The following is a 20,457-nucleotide window of genomic DNA, read 5'->3' on the forward strand; positions in this document are numbered from 1 at the left end:
TGGTGACTCAGACGACTTGGCATCTCCCAGCCGGCCTGTGGGGTGGGGCCGGCCTTTCCGTGTATTGTTCGCGGCGGCCGACTTACCTGTGAGTTTGTTAGTGATTCAACGGGAATGTTCTGCCTGTAGTGGCATCGTGAAATTTCTGGATCAAATTACGCGAGCTATAAAAAGAAAGGCTAGCAGCGGACAGTCAGTCAGAATTGAACTCCGTGAAGTAATCGGTGTGACACTCGGTGAGTTGGAGTTCCATCGCGGGGCTGAGGGCTACAGAAGTGTTGGTTGTCGTTAATGCCTCACCGAGGACTGAACCAGGAACTGTTGTTGTGTCGGAGAGACCAGTGAGTTCGTGGACTGGATCGGTGGAACGAAAGGCTATACTATGTATTTGTGTATTTCTGCGTGAGTCAGGGAGGGAAGCCGATGTCGCGAGTGTGAAGGTAAATGGACCTGGGTTAATGTTCACTGTTGTGAGTATTGTCCTGCTGTTGAATCCCGTTAAGCTGTTTGGTTGCTCATTGCATGTGACTGTGTGAAGTAGGGAAGTGGAGTCGAACCAACGAACAGTCATCGTGTGTTGTATAGCCAATGGCACTGTGTTCAAACCCAGTTGTCTAATCACAGTGGCTGTAGGAGGTGACTGGGCTTTGGAAAAGTGAAAGTAACGATTAGTATCTCAGGTAAAGGAACGGGCTGGACACTTGCTGCGCCTTAAGGTAGAAAGATTTGTAAATAGACTGGTAATTAGTGTGGCGATTCATAACTGGTTAGAATTGTTTGTGTTTTTATGTGTGTGCGTGTGTGTGTGAGTTTATTAGGCCATCCTGAAATAAATTAGAGTAATGAAGTAAGGGTGTTTTATTCGTAACAATAATATTTCCATGTGCTATACATTACAATATATAATAATATGATACATCATATTTTGGAATTAAATAAAAGAGGGATAACTATATCATACTTTGGTACGAAAGGAGTATTATTTTATACACTCCTGATGTTTTGTTGGGGTCCTCGATAGAAGTTCAACAAGGCCTACTATTTAACAGACAAAAGTATACAATCTTCCTTCAGCCCAGACCAGAAGAGTGCGGCGCGCATGGCCATGTTTTCTTCTGGTGACTTTTCTTACTTCCTAGTAAAATTACCGACTGATGACTAAATAATCCCTTGCAAAGAGCTGTGTGTTTGTTAATTATTGGTCTGTGTAGACCTTCTTGAAAGAAGTGTGACTATTCAGCGAAGAAATACATAATTAAGAGACCACTTCGTATCAGACAATTGTTCTAAAATCAAGGAAGATTTTATTGTTCGGTATTTGGCAATGCAATCTGCCTGCATTGAAATCTTGGAATATCGCCGTAATTAATAAATTCCAGCCAACGGTAGAAGCTTTCCACTTGGGATGTATGGAAAATTTCGCAAGACTTCTGATATTTTTCAATAAAAGTAAAGGTATTTTACTTGGGCGGGATACCGGTTTCCTAGTATTGGCAAAGAACACTTTCTCTCTCTCTCTCTCTCTCTCTCTCTCTCTCTCTCTCTCTCTCCTCCCTCATCTACATGCACCCGAGGTAGGATTTCCTTCACATTTCTAAAGTCGGTACGTAAATGAAATGGTGTATAGCGTTTAGAGCTGAGAATGTCCGAGGACATGTTCGGTTCGCCAGATGCAGGTCTTTTGAATTGACCCACGTAGACGATCTGCGCGTCGTGATGAGGATGAAATGATGATGAAGACTACACATACACCAAGCCTCCTATTCAACGGAATTAAACAATTGTGGTTAAAATTCCCGACCCTGCCGGGATCGAACCCGGTTCCCTGTGACCAAATGCCAACACGCTAACCATTAAGCATGGAGCCGTCAACTCCATATGTGATGCTAAGCAAATAATGTACCCTTATCACTTGGGCCTATTGAATAATATTGGACATGGTGATGCATAGAATTAAACTTGAAGGAACAGTTTTCTCATCACTAACAGGATCTTGAGATAGAAGTAAGTGAATGGTTGGGAAGAAAGATGGGAATTTATTCAATTTACCCTCACCAGACGTTGCCAGCTGACAAAGTAAAATAAATAACATAAATTGAATATATATATATTTCAACGTAATTTATCGTGGTAATTCCTCACTAATTCCAGTATAAGTCGTCTCCCATTAATGATATTGAAACTTTGAATGCAGTTGGAACTATATCTGATGTTAAATTTAGATTAAGTTTGTAAGTTTAAAATTATCCACTAAAAAGTTCGGAAGTTGGTCTATTATCAATTCTTTAATAGTTTAACGAGAACTTTGGAGAGAATGTGGGGCCGAGTTGTGATCTTGACTATTTAGCGAATAATTCCAAAATTGAATAAGTAATGAGAATAAGAGGTGATAAATATAAAACAAACGCAGAAGTATTATAACCTATATAGAGAACAAAGGTTTCGGTCCAGGAATTTAAACCATAACGCAAATTCATCTTGGTACAGGCCATGAAGGCGCTTGAAAGAGTGGAAGGTAAAGGCTACCACTATCCTTAACTTCGACGCTTGGTTGGGTGGAGTGGTTAGTACTAAACCCGACTGCCCCTGCCCCAAGGAATTAACCTGTTAGTCATTTTTGGCCTAGGCTGAGTGAACCTTAACGTGCACCTTGGAAATTAGAAATATCGGTTCTTAAATGTTTCGACTTCCTGACGGGGAATCAAACCAAAATCCTTTGGGGTGAACCGAGTACGCCTTTACTGCTTCGGCTAGGTAGCCCCAAGAACGGAAATATACTATCTTATTTTTATTTAACATCTTTGTGTCACTGTCTTCCAAATGTCGACTGGCGATGTTAACACACTTACGTCCTGTTAATTGTGCGGTCTGTGGTCAAATATACTGTTGAAGGTGTTTCAGTGCACTATTTTGAAGAACTTATATAAAAAGCTAGTACACGAGCGTGCGATAAAACGAAAGTGGTAACATGAAAACAATAAAATTGTGGCAATAGACAGTGTTGTGGATTGGTTGAAGTTCCTTATATACTTATAAATAGCCACTAATTATTAATTAAACATTTGTGAATGAAATAATTGTGAAATCCATTTCTAAACGGCTCCTTGTCTAAGAAGTGAAGTGCTTGAGTAAAATGCTAAAACCTGTTGTCAGATATGCCACTAATCGTATGCTAATAATATTTTGCACGCTTATTACTATTACCCATGGAAGACTTTCGGAGGAATCACAGCTTATAGAACCTAAGGACTCTTCACAAAATAAATAAAATAATACGAACAAGGTGCTGTTTGGAATTCCATGATGGACAGGAGTTCTGGAACTGTATGAAATGGACAAGGGAGACTTCGATTCAGTAGGGATTAAAATTCCTTTTTAAAGACAAAGATAACCAATATTCGTGACGGAATATTAGCCAATTTATGCATAAACCTGGAAAACAGATTACATTTTTATTATTACAGAACAACTATTTCCTCAATATTATTGACGTTCATCATCAAAATTCTTGATCAGACCTATGCCAGTTTTTGGTGGTTTGCTTATGTTCTCCTCTGGCTTAATTACGTTTACGTTTAGGAGATTGTGCTGCGGTATGTTTCAAAATTGCGTTATCCGGATCTGTTTTAGAATAGAATAGAATAGAATAGAATAGAATAGAATAGAATAGAATAGAATACTCCCATCTCCTAGTTCTGAATCTCCTGAAACTAAGAAGAAAGCTCAGTTATCCGTTTCAGGTGTAATAATGGCCATCTGAGTATATTTTACCTTTGGTGTCTGTTTGTCTGTTGAAAAGTACTGGATATATTTCTACCGAACTTCATATTTAGATTCCACCTGTCCTTGGGTAGGTTTTAGGCAGGGGGGTGTATTCCGGCTTCCCGCGCATTTGGTGTCAAACGAGTCAAGTCTAACGTGACGTCACGGGGAAGATAACAGGGAGCTGTGAACTCGCCACTCGCTTTGAAGTCTTGGTTGTGTTGAGTTTGTGGGTGAAAAATAGTGTGAGTTCTATGTTATAGAATCTAACTTACCGGTGTAAACACTTCGTTTCTCATTTAACAGGCGATTGGTTTCTTTAGTGTTCTACGTATTCAAGTATGTGTTTAGTCCTCAGCCCGAAGGCTGGTTGGATCCTCAACAGCTCCACCATCAGCTGTCATAGATGGCCGAGGCATCACTGAAGAGGCGTACTAGGGAAATGAGGAGTGAGGCAGTTTCCCGTTGCTTTCCTCGTATTCAAGTAAAATGAGTAAAAATAGAACTAACTGTGCCGTTGCTCTGTGTAATAATATTGGTTACAAAACTCAGGACATACTAGTTTACCATCGATTCCCAAAGAATGAGGCACTCCAAAATACATGGGTAGCTCGGTGCAAGCTAATGGACAAGATAAATATTAATAATGCAAGAATATGTTCAGACCATTTTCTTCCGGATGATTATGAACGAGACTTGAAAAATGTATTACTGGGTCTCCCAATACGGAAGATACTGAAATCGGATGCTGTTCCTTCCCAGAAAATACCGAATTGGCATGGAAATAAAACTGAGGCTAGTGCAATAAGTCACATTCACTTTCCTTAATCTCGCATTTAATTTTTATGTTTTTAAATTTAAAATTACATTTCAGACTTGAAATGCTTGTTATTAATAATAACATATACCGGGCGAGTTGGTCGTGCGGTTGATGGCTGCGCAGCTGTGAGCTTGTATCCGGCAGATAGTGGGTTCGAATCCCACTGTCGCCAGCCCTGAAGATGGTTTTCCGTAGTTTCCCATTTTCACACGAGCCAAGTCCGACTCGTTGGCTGAATGGTCAGCGTACTGGACTTCAGTTCAGAGGGTCTCGGGTTCGATTCCCGGCCGGGTCGGGGATTTTAACCTTCATTGGTTAATTCCAATGGCCCGGGGGCTGGGTGTTTGTGCTGTCCCCAACATCCCTGCAACTCACACACCACACATAACACTATCCTCCACCACACTGACACGCAGTTACCTACACATGGCAGATGCCGCCCACCCTCATGGGAGGGTCTGCCTTGCAAGGGCTGCACTCGGCTAGAAATAGCCACACGAAATTATTATACACGAGCCAAGGCCAATGCCACTTCCTTTCCTATCCCATCGTCACCATGAGACCTATCTCTGTCGGTGCGACGTAAAGCCAATTGTACAAAACAAAAAAAAAACAAAAAAACCGGGCGAGTTGGCCGTGCGCGTAGAGGGATTTCATCGTTAGGGACCCTTGAGTTCAAAACATCGAATACATCATTTATTAATTCAATAATATTCCCCTCATTATGTTTATGTAGAATATATTTAATTGCTTGGGCAGTGCGACGTGAAAACAGCGGTGCAGCCATTCTGACATTTTGACGAGCACGTCCTGTAACGTTCAGGTGAACCTCTGATATATGGTGCACGATTGAAAGGTCACTTTTCTGATGCCTTAGGAGATCTTCTATTAGAGTCTTTGTCACGGTAGTCCCATCTGGCAAAATGATTCCATCATCAAGGAAATGATTACGTAATAGTTTTAACAAGTGAGGGACGTCGAAGAACACCCAGACTTTCCGATTACTGTCCACAGGGTTGGAAAAATATGTCTTGCTTGTAGATACCCCAAGTTCTTTCCATGCTTTTGCATTTTTTCCCCCCCATATTGGAAGTAACAGCAATTACACGCACTCCAGCCCCTTAGAAGTGGTTATGGCCTCAAACATCGAAGTCAAGAAAACACTTTAAAACGATTTTTTGACATTTGCTCGAGTATGCGGCTGGGGAAAAGAAGCAGTTTCCTTCCGTTCCAGAAAGGGTTTTTAATATCCATAAACTTCCTTATTGGACTCTTTGGAGATGTGAAAGGCATTGGGGAAAAGTACATTTTGACTTCCAGACTGAATCAAGACTGTCTGGAAAATTATTTCTCTAGACTTCGGGGTCTCGGTATATTTTATAACAATCCCACTCCCTTCGAAGTGAAGAACAGAATGCGCCTCTTAATACTAACTGGGAACGCGAACGACATGCCTCTCTCTCGTGGAGCTTCTGTTGCTCAGGACAGAAGTCTACTTTCTATATTTTCTGACCCTATCACACCTGACGAAGGAACTGAAGAAGAATTCCAGAATTTCTTTTCCAGCGAACTTTGCATTGAAGTGACTGACAACCCGTCCGATGTTATGAGTTTTGATAGAAGTGAAGAAAACTTGCTACTTGATACTGACCTAAGCAGTTTAACGATTCCCAATAAAGATGTAACACACGATGCTTTAAAATACTTGGCAGGTTACGTCGCCTACAAGTGTAAAAACATAGACAGTTATTTGGGAACAAAAACCGATATATGTCGTCTTGATCCGAAACTATCCTCTGAACAAGACTGGATCACTATTATCACTATCACTTCTCCTTCCCCTGAGTGGTTGGCTATGACAATGGAGTTTGAAGTTATTTTTGCTTCCTTCCACGGGCCCTGTATTTCAAGGTGCTACAAAGTAATGGAAACATTAACATCAACTATACACTCGAAATTTCCCGAAGTCAATAGGAAAATCATTGCCTTATATGTAAGGACAAGGACGTTCATTCGTATCAGACATTTGAACAAAAAGGCCCAATGGGAAGCAATGAAGAAGAATGCAGTAAAGAAGAACCTACTCTGGGTTGTATCTCCTTAACAGCCATATATTACATTTCATGCCTTAACATAAAAAAATAAGCTTTATCCGATGACAGTGTCGACAACTTCAACTTTTGAAGGATATTTAAAACATAACAGGGCAAAAACAGCCCACTGAGCGCCGTAGCCTGCTAAGTCGTGGTAGCCTGCAGATAGTGAAAGGATAGCCTTGCGAAATCCACATCCGTCTTGTCTGATAAAGAAGAAAACTGTTAAAACAATTTTAAGAACTACCTTTTCATTGTAATATGATTATTAATAACAAACATGCCTAACTAAGGCTTACGAGGCTGGCACATACATTGTGGACTATAATTTGCCCTACGATAGATATTTTCTATTTTTCTCTCACTCATTACAGATATTCATGATTTAAATATATGTTCCAAGTCATGACAGAAAGACATACCAGTTTTAAAACGCAAAAGAAACGATAAATGTTACTTTGCATTCAGCATTTAATGCAAGAGAATATTACAGACCGCAGATGTGTTCTTCCCGATGACGTCACAAGCCGTTGACCAATGGCAGCACACATGCCCAGAATGGCGAAATACTTTAATACTTCGATAATATATCCAATAGATGGCTGATGACGTCACATTCTTGAAGCAAGGATCTCAATCAGCTGACTGGTGGGTAGTGCGAGAGTTTTGAACATTGTGTTATAAGCGAGAATAGTGATCAGCGTACTTAAAAGTGACTTTAAGCTACTGTTAATGAAGCGATGGTGCACTATTGCGTAGCGTATGGATGCAAGGAGACCTTCAAAAAAGGATCTGGCATTTCCTTTCACAGGTAAGTAAATATTTACGTAAATATGATGATGATGTAAGGGGTTTCATACAGTTGTTGTCAGGTGTCTGTAGAATACGTACGTTTATTGTATTGGTTACAGTTCCAGTTTCCCGGTTACAGCAATTTTGAATACTGTGCTTTTATTGATTTCAGTTTTCCTGCTGATGAGACAAGGAAAAAGCAATGGGTAGTTGCATTAAGAAGAGAGAATGTCATACCTGGAAAGCATTCAAGATTATGCTCTAAGCATTTTTCACCGGAATGTTTTGATAATGAAGCATTTGGTGTGGGAGTTAAACTGAAGCCAAATGCAGTATCAACAATTTTTTATTTTCCACCCCACCTTTTACCAGCTGAGAAGAGGAGAAAACCTCCTGTGAAGAGGAAACTTCAAGTGGATCCTGTTGCATCAACAAGTTGTGTGTGAGCAGATTTTTTTAAATTTATTTATTATTTTCCATAGATTTATGCAGGAATGTGGCCTGTCATCCTTATGTGAAATATTTGTCTTTAAGATATTTAACATACTGTTCAACTGCAACATCTATTGCAGCATTTTAGGTTACTATATTACACATAGGTAATACACTTTTGTTGTTGACCCTTATAATTTTCATATTTTTTCAGTGTTCCTCAGGAAGAGGAGAATGAGTCTATTCCTAAAACAAAGGTGTTCAGAAAATTTTATGTTGGTGATTACACTGAGGAAATGGTAAAGTCACCAAGGAAAGCCCAGACCTTCATGCAGGTTGCCAGGGAAGTTATTCATAAATCCCATAAGAAGCTGAAATTGGAAAGGCAGAAGTATCGGCGAGCTATTAATCAGTTGCAGAATGGGAAAGCCTTAGTAAACCATCTGAAGGAGAAAATGATGATAACTGAAGATGCTGCTTGCACGCTTGAGGTAAGAAAACAACAGCTTAAATATTTTTTCGGTTTCCCTATATCCGCTAGCCTTTGGTGGTGCTATTTGAGGATCCAAACAGTTCTCTGGGTTGATGACCTAACAGACAGACATACATACATAAAATTTGGAGCCTTTAGAAGTCTGTAATTTGTTTTTATTGTATCACAATCTCTGTTAAACAAATATTTCAAAAATAATGTAATACCATAAATTAACTTGTGAAAAAGCATAATGCACCTTTTAACTTCCATTGTTCCAGAAATGTCTGTCTTTCTCCTGCTGCTGCCCAACTTCTGATGCGAACAAAGGATGGTGATACAAGAGCAGAGTATCCTCCTGAACTACGCTGCTTTGCACTTACATTGAATTTCTATTCAAGTCGTGCATACAGCTACTTGAGGGATGTATTTCCTCATGGTTTGCCCCATCCAAGTACACTGCGGAAGTGGTATCAGTCGGTGGATGGTAAGCCAGGATTCAGTTCAGAGGCTGCAACTGCTCTCATTTCAAAAGGGAAGGAGATGGCTATCAGTGGAAAGCCCCTAGTGTGTGCACTGATGATGGATGAAATGTGCATCCGGAAGCACATTGAATTTGATGGAAAACAATTTCTTGGTTATGTGAATTGTGGTACTGAAATCGAGGATCAGGATTTACCAGAAGCCAAGGAGGCTTTTGTGTTTATGGTGGTCTCACTGAATGGACACTGGAAAATTCCAGTGGGTTATTTTTTGATTAACGGTTTAAGTGGCTCGGAGAGAGCAAACCTAGTGATTGAGTGCCTTAAATTTTTAAATGACCTAAATGTAATTGTAGTGTCACTTACTTTTGATGGTGCTGCTTCTAATTTATCCATGGCCCGTTGTTTGGGAGCTTCTTTTGATGAAAATAATATGGTGAACTGGTTTGAAAATCCCTCAAATGATTCTAAAGTGTTTATTCTTCTAGATGCTTGCCATGCTATAAAATTAGTGAGGAATACTTTAGGAGCTAAGAGAACTTTTGCCAGGGGTGATAATGTCATAGATTGGAGGTACTTAGAAGAGTTAGAGAAACTTCAGAGTATCGAGGGCCTTCATCTAGGAACAAAACTTTCCAAAAGGCACATTCACTGGGAGAAGGAACCCATGAAAGTAAAGCTCGCCACACAAACATTCAGTGAAAGTGTTGCAAGTGCAATGACATATTGTGACAGAGACTTAAATCTTCCTCAGTTTCAAGGGTGTGAGGAGACTGTAAAATTTTTCAGGCTCATGAACAATATATTTGATATCTTGAACAGCCGTAATCTTTGTTCAAAGGGATGGCAGAAACCATTGAAAGCAGAGAATATCCACAGTACGAGGGCCTACATTCAGGAGGCTATTGAATATATACAATCACTGCAAGAGATGGATGGTGGTCTTTGTCTAGTGAAGTCTCTAGGAAAACTTGTTTCATAGGTTTGATTGTGTGTCTAAAGTCTGTCTTAGGAGTGTATGACTCAATTTTGAACATGCCACAGCTGAAGATGCATTTTCTGCTCACCTACAAACTTAGTCAGGATCATCTGGAAGTATTTTTTAGTGCCATTAGGAGTCATGGTGGTCATAACAACAACCCCACAGCTAGGCAGTTTGAAGCAGCATATAAAAGACTTTTGCTCCATATACAGATAGGTACTACAACCAGTGCCAATTGCTCTGCAGTTGACCCTACTGTTATTATGAATTGTAGAGACAGCAGTCAAATAACTGGTGATCCTATTCATCTGCCTGCCAACAGTACTGATGTACTTTTTGTTAGTCATGATCATGACTACATTCCACACCCAGCCAACCTGACACTGTATGTTGAGGATGTAGTGGAATATATAGCAGGTTTTGTTGTGAAAAGATTACAGAAAGCAGTTAAATGTGATGTTTGTAAGGCAGTTCTCCAAACAGCAGTTTCACATTCAGCACTCCTGAAGAGGAAAAACAGAGGTGGCCTTTCAATCCCATCATTAGATGTGATATACCTCTGCAGGGAAGGTGAAAAGATGATGCGACAATTCCAGCACAAAATGAGAAGGATGAAGGACCCTTTAAATGTACTTGTAATGGCAGTACTGAACCATGCTAAGAGAGAAGTGTTTGATGAACTTCAGGAGCATACATTTGCTTCTCCGCCCCTTGACAACCACATTCATCAGCTGAAGCGAGCAGTTTTGATGGAATACTTTAAAGTGTGGTTACACCATAAAGCACGGCTTGAAACAGAAAAACCTCACAGTGTGAGGGTACGAAGCTTTCACACAAAGACTGTTCTATTCAGGAACCAGTAATATAAGGTAGGCTGCTTTATAATATAATTATTGCATTTGTTATATAAACGTGTTAGAGTGCGTAGGCCTATATGAGGATTTCTATGCTTCCTATGACTGGAATATTTATATAGACTCAAGTTGCTAATGTAAGAGGATGCTGGTGTGGTATGCTAGTTTCACTGATTTGTATTAGTGTTCTACTTTTAGGCATATTCCCTCTAATCATTCTGTCTATGAGTCAGGTTGATTTTTATAGAAATTAATTCTTAAATTACTTTTATATTGGCATGTCTTGTTTATGTATTTTGGGAACAACATTACTGAATGCTGCAGGATGTTTTCTTTTCTTCAGATGTGACCTCCTATTTATAGGCCTACTTCAAATGTGGCATGTGCATTAGTTTATGTTGGGCTTTAAACTAAGCTTAATTTAGTAGGTGGCAGTGGAGTGAAATTTTACCTGTGTAGCATTTTATGTATCCCTTTATTATTATAATTATTTTATTATTATTATTATTATTATTATTATTATTATTATTATTATTATTATTATTATTATTATTATTATTATTATTATTATTATTATTATTATTATTATTATTATTATTATTATTATTATTATTTTGTTGTTGTTGAAGCAACATATTGCAACAGATCCCTGCTTCATAGGCATAAATAGGTACTACAACCAGTGCCAATTGATATGCAGTTGACCCTACTGTATTGTGAATTTTTATAACTTATGATAAGTGAATATTTCTTGTTATGGTACCTGTTTATCGTTTACCCTGGAGAGTTCATTTTTGTTGCCATCTGTTGGTGGTGTATGGTTCACTTAAGTGTGATACTTGTGTTATTTTCTTTCCATAATGGTCCTGTAGGCTATGTGTCACTCTTTGCATCTTGTGTTGTTGGGCATTGGTTTGAAGTAGGCCTATTTCAGTCAAAAGTATACCGAGCACGGTAAATACAGTATTTTAAAGTTGTTTTTGGAAGTTATGAAGTGTTTATTGTAGATGTCAGTCGCATTAATATTTCAAATTAGGCTACACTTCCTTACGGACAACTTTCAGAGGTTAGCTTTCAGCTATTAATCCCAATATGATGCGATAATTGGAAAAAATTACTTGTCTCTTACATTATAATAAATAATTAACATTAAACAATTAGTGTTACTCACGGGGATGTAAAACTTGAAAAAAAAACGATCATAATGAGGGTGTATCCTATCGTAGCTTTCTTTTGGTTTTAAACATTTTCGTCGTAATTATGCATTTATGTCCACGGTTTTTATTGTAATTAACGCTTAACCACAACAGCTAAGCAGGGTACATATCATATTCCGATTTCGCCGCCTTTTCGAATGTCACTGTTTGACAATTTCCTTATATCCTTTCGGACTCTGCTTCGAACTACCCCCCAGTCAGCTGATCGAGATGTTGGCTTCAAGCCGCAACATGGACGAGGTGGCGCTAAGCGCACTCTATAGTATTAATGCTCTAAGCTTTAATATGATAATACCGGACAGCTTGTTTTCAATGAGAAAGTCGATAGTGCTGCTACCTACATGGCTTGGTGTGACCAACTCTTCAATAACATATTGTCATCTGTATGATTCTTGGCGCACTACCGTGTTGTTTATAATGTATCAGTGTTTGTCACTAAATAATCTTACATTGCAGTTATATTCCAAGAAAAGTGTTATGCGCTGAACAAATTACCTACAAGCTAATGGGCATGCGAACTGATAAGGACAGCAAGTATTAAAAAAGTTATGACCTCACATATGTGTTGAAGTTACATTCTATGACCCTTATATTAAGAAAATCAATCAAATACTCTACTGAAATGTTAGTGGGACGTAAAAACAATAACATTAACATATATGGAACTCTAGTATACTCAAATTTGAGGGTCCACATTGTTAAACAGTACCATAAATTTCACAAACGAAAACTTGTGAGCCTGTAGCGTAATGGTTATCGCGGTAGTCTTGAAATTGAAAATTGAAGGCCATGAGTTTCGAATCCAGTCATTTCTTTACTGTAAGAAAATAATAATAATAATAATAATAATTTTCTTTACGTCCCACTAAGTACTTTTACGGTTTTCGGAGACGCCGAGGTGCTGGAATATAGTCCCCCAGGAATTATTTTACATGCCAGTAAATCTACCTACACGAAGCTGACGTATTTGAGCACCTTCTAATACCACCGGACTGAGCCAGGATCGAACCTGCCAAATTTGGATCAGAAGGCCATCGCATCAACCGTCTGAGCCACTCAGTCCGGCGTAAGAAAATTCTTCTTCTTTATCTGTTTATCTGTTTATCCTCCAGGGTCGGTTTTTCACGCGGACTCAGCCATGGATCCCACCTCTACCGCCTCAAGGGCAGTGTCCTGGAGCTTCAGAATCTGGGTCGGGGGATATAACTGGGGAGGATGACCAGTACCTCGCCCAGGCGGCCTCACCTGCTATGCTGAGCAGGGGCCTTGCGGGGGCATAGGAAGTTTGGAAGGGATAGACAAGGAAGAGGGAAGGAAGCGGCCGTGGCCTTAAGTTAGGTACCATCCCGGCATTTGCCTGGAGAAGGATGGCCACTTCCAGGATGGCTGAGGTGGGAATCGAACCCACCTCTATTCAGTTGACCTCCCGAGACTGAGAGGACCCCGTTCCAGCCCTCGTACCACTTTTCATTTTCGTGGCAGAGCCTGGAATCGAACTCGGGCCTCCGGGGGTATTAGCTAATGACATGAACCACTACACCACAGAAGCGGGCACGACAATTATTTCAGTGTATTACAAGCATAGGCTTGAGCACCAGTCCAACTAATTTAATACGTGTGTATGGTAATGCTTCATGCATAAATTTGTGAAAGAGACTTTAGGAAATTCTGAACACTTCTTCCTTGTCAAGAACATCCTAGTTCATTCACAGTAACCCCAATGTATTATACATATTATGTATTTCTGTCTTCAGAGGTAAAACAGAAAATTCCAAGTACAGCAAAAATGAGAGAGCAGCGTGAGCTGAGTTCTCCTGTAGCATTCGGGGAGATCGGCCGTATCGAAGAAGAAGAAGAAGAAGAAGAAGAAGAAGAAGAAAGCGGAGAAAGAAAAGAAGTCAAAATAATGGATCAGAACTCCTGTTCCTTAATTACAGCTTCTCTTTTCCAAAATTGTAATAAATCATGGATGTTGTTAAGTTATCTGCCCGCTCTGGCGCTTTGGCTGAATGGTTAGCGCTTCGTGCCCCCCGTTTTTATGATACCTTCATTCTTCGGAGTGTTGGATCTCTTCCATTTCCCTTCTGATTAGTGTTAATAGAGGATGGCTGGCCAGTTGTACTTCCTCTTAAAAAATAACCACCACGGAAAGGTCAGCGTACTGGCCTTCGGTTCAGAGGACCCTGGTACGATTCCCGACTGAGTCGGAGATTTTATTCGCGTCTGTTAATTCCTGTAGATCGGGGGCTACGGGTTTGTGTTCGTATTCATACGCATCTTCAAATATATACAACACATCACACGAGAAACAACCACAGAAACACGAGGTAGTGAATATATATCCCTCCACATACGATTGGTGGTAGGAAAGGCATCCGGCCGCAAAACTAGGCTAAGTCCATACAACGTCCTTCGCCAGGCTAGAAAAAACTGGAGAGAGTAGGTAGTTGTTAAATATTTCCCCCAGAGGATGGTTGTATCCTCAAACAAATGCTGCTTTTAATTTTCAAGACATAGCGAAAGGCACGGCTAACATAATGCTCGTTTGGAGGTTTATGAAAGAGGCATTTCATATTTTAAAATGTCATTCTTAATTATTATGATTATTCAATTTATTATTTTAACAAAAATATTTCCAATGAGTGTAGTGCATTCCTCTCAACTATAGCATAGACGAGTATGCAGTTCACACCAACACGCTAGATGTCACCACCATCGCTGTTCGCACTCGACTCAATGCTGTTGAGATAGAGCTGTCCGGTATTGGTGTATTAAAGTATGTGGAATGGCCTACCTGTAGAGTATTCTAAGTTCCTTGGGTTTTAGGGCCAACCACCAGAGGGTGAGGTCATGTGTAATAGTGCTACGTCTTACATCCGCCTATACAGAAAACCTGCGCTTCTTTCATAGTTTCTGAGGAGTATTAGCGGCTTATTTTGGGTGCTGAGTTTGTGTTAGTGTTATCCAAGAATATACCCTCGTTTAAAGTGCTTTTACTGTAATATTTATTATAAATTTTGTGCAGTAAGTGTCAGCCATCTTGTTAAGTGCTACAATAGTTTCATAGATAACACTACGTAGATAGACACTCGTTATGTTCGGCTAACATCTTTGCCCTCACTTTCACCCATCTTGTTTCTTTTGTCTTTGCTACCATAGAAACTATGATGAAGATTGGCACTCTGTTTAGCATTCTTAGCGTTGCCTAGGTCACACAGCCGGCCCATATTGTCAGCCATCTTTAAGATGAGTAAAGTGAGGCTTCTGTACTAACAGCATATTACACATTACCTGGTCAGCTTGCGTGGGGGTTTGGCTCTGAAATGAGTAGGAGCTAAGCATAACCCTGCGTGAGACACTGGGATGGGGGGCCTCAACCCCGACACGGCGCATCTCAATGGCTGATAGGGAACGTCCTGCAGATATGCAGGACAGGTGCGAATAAGGCATGGTCAAATAAGCACCCGCGGATCAAATGAGGCTAAAAAGAAAATGGTCAACGGTCTCTAAGGCGGAAGAGGAGATCTCCCAACGGCCTGGAGGGCGGAAGAACTAACCTCAAGTCTTACCGCGTTGGTTTTATTCTTGGATAGAAGACATGGGACCGAATACCCCCCGGGATAAGGGGGCCCCCTTTACTAAGTGCCAACGGCCTCCAAGGAGGGCGGATGAGCGGGTATAGGGTAGGGCACTCTCTTGCCCTTGGAGTGGGAAACTGCTCCTAAAGGCGGATTAACCAATATGGTCAACGGCATAGGATGGAGAAGGCCAGAGGGAAACCACTCCATTAAAGATCCACTGGATATCCCTTGTTATGCAGCAATGATGCTGGGCTTTGGAACTAAATGTAATTCCGGAGGTAAAATAATCCCCAATTCGGATCTCCGGCTGGGGTCAGGGACAAAGCGTGGAAGAAAGGTGGTGGTGGTGATTATTGTTTTAAGAGGAAGTACAACTAGGCAACCATCCTCTATATAACACTAATCAGAGAGAAAAAAAATTAAGGGGCCGACACTTCGAAAAATGAAGATATCGGCCTAAGGAAGACAAGGGCCACGAAGGGCGTGAAAATGAAAGACTCCCTAGCCCTCGCAAACCTAATAGCGTCGGGGTCGGAAAAGAACAAGAGTTGACCAAGAGAGGTCGGATAGGATAGATGAAAGTGAGGAGTCTGGCACAAGTAAGTGGAAGCAATGCCAGGACTCAGCTGAGGGCCCCGTCCCGTGGTCGCCAACCCACGCTCCAAAGTTCAGAGCCCCTGGGGCCCCTTTTAGTCCCCTCTTACGACAGGCAGAGAATACCGTGGGTGTTATTCTACCGCCCCCACCCACAGGGGGAGGTGGAAGAAACACAAGAAATATTATTTTAGGAACTTGGAATATACGATCTCTCAACATTTGTGGTAAGCTAGAGAACTTAAAAAAGGAGATGGCTAAACATGACATCGACATATTAGGAATGATTGAAATAAAGTGGCCTGAGAAGGGGAACTTTTGGAGTGATAACTATAGAATTATATACTCTGGAGAAAAAAGGAAGCCATGCAGGTGTAGGAATAGTATTAAGTAAAAACGTAGGTGTAAGAGTTCAGAGCTATGTACAATACAGTGATAGAATAATTATGGTGAGAATAGAAAATGAACAAGTTGACATGATAATAATACAGGTGTACATGCCAACAACGAATCATTCAGATGAAGAAGTGGACCAGGTATATGATCAGTTAGAGGAGTTGATGGATACGATTAAGGACAACGAGAATCTCATTTTTCTTGGAGACTGGAACGCCTCTGTTGGTGAAGGAAAAGATGGGAAGACTGTAGGTCAGTATGGTCTTGGAGTAAGAAATGACAGAAGACAATAACTAATAGACTTTTGTAAAGCAAAAGGACTAATAATTACAAACACCTTGTTAAAACAACCCAAGAGAAGAAGGTACACCTGGACTGCACCTGGAGATAAAGCGAGATACCAAATAGATTATATTATGGTAAAGGAAAGATACCGTAACCAAGTCAAACAATGCAAAAGTTATCTAGAGGCTGATGTAGCGAGTGACCACAACCTAGTATTGTTAAAATCTGATTTAAGACTAAGAAAGAAGAGGAAGAATTTGGAAAAATATTGCAGATATGTGAGGAAATTAAAACAAGACAGAATCAAGGAAAACAATCAAACACTGGTAAAACAGAACGTCGCAAAATACCCAATGGTACAATAAATGAGAAATGGATGGGCCTTAAACACTCTATCATAGAAGCTGCAAATCAGGTAATAGGGAAAACGACGAAAGAAGCACGAGAACCATAGGTTACAGATTATGTGCTTGAACTTATAAAGGAAAGGAGGAAATTTAAAAACTCAAAGAGTGAAGAAGGAATCAGAAACTATAAAAGACTCCGAAACCTAGTCAACAGAGAAGCAAAGAAGACTAAGGAAGAATATATAATGAGACAATGCAAAGAAATAGAAGAAAGAATGGAGAAAGGAAACATGGAAACTGCTTATGAATTGATTAAGAAACAATTCAGAACAGTCACTGGCCGTAGTAACAGCGTATTAAGTGAAAATGGGAAACTGTTGTCTGAGAGTAAAGAAGTGGGAGAAAGATGGAAGCGATACATGGAAACATTATATGAAGATCCTACAGACATAAATGAACTTGAAAATGAAGACAACATAACAAGTGACCAACTGGGACCCTCTTTAACAAAAGAAGAATATCTTAAGGCTGTGAAAGAATTGAAACCTAATAAAGCGCCAGGATGCGATGAAATAACTGGGGAAATGATACAGAGACCGGATGATGAAACACACGGCTATATTTTTAAACTGATCAGGGAAATATATGAAACCGGAGAAATTCCAGAAAATTTTAAAAAGTCTCTCATAATCCCTATACCGAAGAAATCTGGAACTCTAAAATGTGAAGAACATCGCACCTTGAGTCTGTTGTCGCACATGTCAAAACTATTGACAAGAATAATATATAACCGAATAAGCAATAAAATTGAACCACATTTAGCTGAAGATCAGTTTGGATTTAGGCGGAATAGAGGCACTCGAGAAGCTATTCTAACACTACGACAGGTTATAGACAAAATGCTAGACGTAAAAAAACCTTTGTTTATTGCATTCGTGGATTTAGAAAAAGCTTTTGATAATGTGAACTGGAATATGTTAATGAAGATTATGACTAGTGTTGGTCTAGATTTTAGAGATGGACGAATAGTATACGAATATAACAACCAAAGAGGCATCATAAACATAAATGGTGAAGTATGGGAGGCTTATATAAAGAAAGGAGTACGACAGGGATGTAATTTGTCACCAGTGCTGTTCAACCTGTATATTGAGAAAGCCATTGAGGAATGTAAAGAGGAAATGGAACGGATAAAGATAAATGGAGTAGAAATAAAAATGATAAGATTTTCTGATGACATAGCTGTCATAGTGGAGAACGAAGAGAAACTACAAAGTGCATTAATAAGAATGAATAAGATATTGAGAAATAAGTATAACATGAAAATTAATACAAAAAAGACCGAAATTATGGTATGCAACCGCCAGCATATTGCAGTCGACATCAGAATTAGTGATATACCACTAAGGCAAGTAAATGTCTTTACCTATTTAGGAAGTAAAATCACTCCAGATGGCAAAAGTTCAGTCGACATAAAGAGCAGAATTTCCCAAGCAAAAATTGCTTTTTACAAGAAAAGGATACTACTTACATCAAGGACTTTAAATGTGGAGACCAAGAAGAGATTTATTAAGTGCTATGTCTGAAGTGTGGCCTTGTATGGTTCAGAAACGTGGACTATTAGTGCACGTGATAAGAAACGTTTGGAAGCATTTGAGATGTGGTGCTGGAGGAGGATGGAAAAGATCCCATAGACAGATAAACTCACCAATGAAGAAGTTCTTCGACGAATAGGGCAAAAAGATCCTTTTTAGCAAGAATAAGGAAAAGAAGAGACCAATTAATTGGCCATCTCTATAGGCACAATGGTTTCATAGTTAATGTCATGGAAGGAATGATTCAAGGCAAAAGAGGAAGAGGAAGACCTAGACTGCAATATTCAAGACAGATCAGAGATGACGTAGGAACAGGCTCATATGTGGAAATGAAGAGATTAGCGGATTACAGAGAAGAGTGGAGAAGACGAATTGCTGCCAACCAATCTTAGGATTGAGAATTAAGAAGATTATTTCTGAATCACTGAATTCACTGGGGGTTTATACGAAACAGAAACAGTGATTTCGCACTCCCACAAAATATACACAACCAAACTTAATGGGAATCTACCTTGCCTTAATGGAAATCAATTTCTAAACTTTTTTCTCATATGCAACATTTCAATATGAGCATTAATAAGGGAGATATAATTAACAGACCATTTTTCGGTACAAGTCCCACCGGACTTATCTGAAGAGCGGGTGCGGGTAAAGCCTATTATAACTTGAATACTACTGGAGATATGTCAACCAAAATCCATATTTAGCATTCATCTGTCCAAAGGTAGGTTTTGACGTCCATACCATTTCAAATTCCCGGAATGGACTGGGGGTTTATTGGGAACCGAAGTAGTGATTTTACCCTCCCACAATTTATACAAGACTAACCTGACTGGAAATCAACCAACCTTGATGGATATCCATTTCTAAAACTTGTTTGTGCATTTTTTCGATAGGAGGGTTCATAATGGAGATATCATGAACGCTTGGTTTTTCAGGCTATGTACAGAGGACTATTTTGGCGAAATCTTCGTACAGTTACCCGTTTCAAGTGTAATAATGACCATCTGCATATTTGTTACCTTTAGTTCCGAAAAAGTCCTCATTTTAACCCCTCTCTCAAAGCAAGATTGAGGCACAGTCTGCCAGACGAGCTAGAAAATTGAAATTTGCCAAAATTATATGTCTTAGCCTGTAATTGACGGAAAGCTTCCAAGATCAATAAATATTTCATTTTTACCCCCGAAAAATTTCGGAATATCGAGGCAATTTTATGTCCGTGCAGACCTTTGTTTCGAGTTATCAAAAAACGGATGGCACAATATCCGTTCAATTTGGAGTGATCTTTGGTCCTATGACCTTTTTGTCGTATCTCTTTCCCTTATATGTTAGATTTGGCTGTATTTCTGGATTGTTCGTAAATATGGTGATATTACACTATATCTCATTGTTTGACACACTTATAGGAAATATAAAGTTATCAAGTTTGGTGCGCACTTTGACACAATCAAAGGCCATATGTGCAACAAATTTCATGATTCTAGCTTATATATAAGTATGCAAAAAATGATGTAAAGTTTTAAAATGTACCCAAATTTTACCCTATTCAAATTTTGAACTCAATTTAACCCATAAATATGGGAGATACGAGAATATGTTTAAGAAGCAAACATGTAAAAGAAAAAAGCGGCGTCTGATGGCGCAAACCAGTTGTTGATATGATGTACTGTTTAGGAGTAGTGAATCTTGACATGGAGGTCCGCAATTTTAAACGTGCTCATCCTCATCTGTCTCCTATATAAATAAAATCGTG

Source organism: Anabrus simplex, chromosome 1 (genome assembly GCF_040414725.1).
Source record: "Anabrus simplex isolate iqAnaSimp1 chromosome 1, ASM4041472v1, whole genome shotgun sequence".
In the NCBI taxonomy this organism is placed as follows: Eukaryota; Metazoa; Arthropoda; class Insecta; order Orthoptera; family Tettigoniidae; genus Anabrus; species Anabrus simplex.